Source organism: Mytilus galloprovincialis, chromosome 11 (assembly GCF_965363235.1).
Source record: "Mytilus galloprovincialis chromosome 11, xbMytGall1.hap1.1, whole genome shotgun sequence".
Taxonomy (NCBI): domain Eukaryota; kingdom Metazoa; phylum Mollusca; class Bivalvia; order Mytilida; family Mytilidae; genus Mytilus; species Mytilus galloprovincialis.
In genome coordinates, this window is record NC_134848.1 from 37081175 (window position 1) to 37083469 (window position 2295).

The following is a 2295-nucleotide window of genomic DNA, read 5'->3' on the forward strand; positions in this document are numbered from 1 at the left end:
ACTTAAAAATATGAGACTATAAACAAACTTTTATGTGATGAACATGAATATGTGACATAAATTACATTTAAAAAACATCTATAAATGCACATGACCAATTTCACCCACATTAGATCGAAATGTTACTTATATGAAATAAGATAGATAGTAAGAAAATCTGCTCAACACGCGACATCGTCGTGTTATCAAATATGTTAGGTGTAATCAAGCGATTTTGCAACACAAATTATCTAATCCATTGCCAAATTAATAAGTCATCCGTAACATAAATGATTTTTGATATGTCTAAACAGAGAAGTGCAAAAAGAAAGGCAAAATTTACAAGAATGCCTACATGACGGAAACTACTAAAACACTTGTCTTCAATGTGTAACTGCCCTTGATAGCCAACTTGTTGACATAATGTCGTATTTACTAATGATTGGATAACTATAGTACATGTAGATAGACAGACACAGCAAAAATAACCAGCAAGATCTATAAAGCACGGTAAAATGACTTCCTGCATGTATATACGTAGGTATCAAATCTATGGCGGGTTCCAATCTATGACAGATTCCCAATCTATGGCGAATATGACGTTACAAACGCCAAACAAATCAAATCTATGGCAGATTTTTGTTTTCGTCAAATCTAAGGCAGATTTAGGAATTACGATATTTTCCGGGGAAAAGAGTAAAATATAACGTCACAATAAAAAACGCTTTATAATTCGTCGCGAACTTCAGCAAAGTTGTTGGCTCTCTAAACTTTGCTGAAGTCCTGTGTTTAAAATACTTAGGAAAACACTTTCCACTTTCCCTCTAGAACAATTTTCCGATGTTTAAAGGAAGATGTAATCGTTTATTCATAGGAGGGACTATACTTATATGATGTATTGACCGAATCCCGCGACCAAGAAAGGCACAGCTGTTGTTAGTAGTGGATATTTTGGGAATGAAGTTATAGTAAATAATTTAGCGTCTACGGTTGGTTAAGTATGTAAAGTATTTAAAGTTAGAAAATGAAATTACAAGATACCACCTTGACTTAAGTCGTCACCAGTTAAAAAAGATTAACGCTGAAATAAATGTTATGCGAAAAGTCAGAAATTTTTTTTTTTATAAAAAACAGGCAGCTTTCTTGTTTGTTAAGTGACTTCCTTTTTTAAAGTTGGGTAATTAATGGGTTAAACAGGTACCAGACACAGATTAGGAAATGCCTATTTTTTCGAGTAAGATCATTTTAATCCTGATTTCTGTATTATGACATATCACTTCTACACTTGTTTATGGTTGACATTACGATTTGGTTGGCCATTATGGATTTTTTTATTTTACAAATGTTTATATAAATGCTCTCGTTGTCATTCATTTCAACTTGCTTAAGACAAGTCAGTGATTTTATATGTTCTGCCTTGTTCTACATTTGCACAAAATCTGGCCAAGATTTGGAAACAACAAAAATCCGCCATGGATTAAGAAAATATAAAGCTTGCCATAGATTAGGATTCTAAAAAATCTGCCATAAATTTGGGATGGCATGACGTCATATTACTGTGAAAAGTATAACAGACACTGGACAGATTAAGGTCAAAAGAGAAAATCCCGCATATCGATGAGGAAGAGATAAAAAAAAAATGAATGAGGGAATCGCTTACTCCAAAATCAGTAACAGGGTAAACCTCTCATGTTATGCACTCATCACATGCAAATTCGCACTAAATAAAAATGTTAAAATCCATAATAGGATGGATGGAACTACAAACCAGACAACTTTACTTGTATCTAAAGATCCAAGATGGCAGTCGCTAGTAAGCTGAGACACCGACACATCGTATAGCAGAACCAATTCTTTAATGACTTATATATTGTAAATTTCAGTCGTTTTTCCTCGTACATCTGTTTGAATAGGTCTTTGTGTAAGAAGCACACCCCCTGTTCAAAAAGTTGAAGCACAAAAGAGCATTAACTGAGATATGTTCACGTCATACATTTATTCAATAAATAGAATAAAATGATGTATACAAGAACGTACACTTGTCACCATTTTATGAGAAACATTCTATTCTGATTGTTTTGGTGGTTAGTGTATAAACATCCACTAGCAAATACTAAATGTAAATTCAGGACGAGAACAAATTAATAATCAATTGAATAGGTACACGTTCCGTAAAGTGACTTGACTTTTAACAAGCATGCATTGTCTATATGTCCTTGGTATAATCTATTCCTTATCATTTAAGTGTGTCAAGTTAAGCGATTAAAGTTTATTTTGATCACGCGATGTCGCAATCTGCATGACCGAAATGTATCT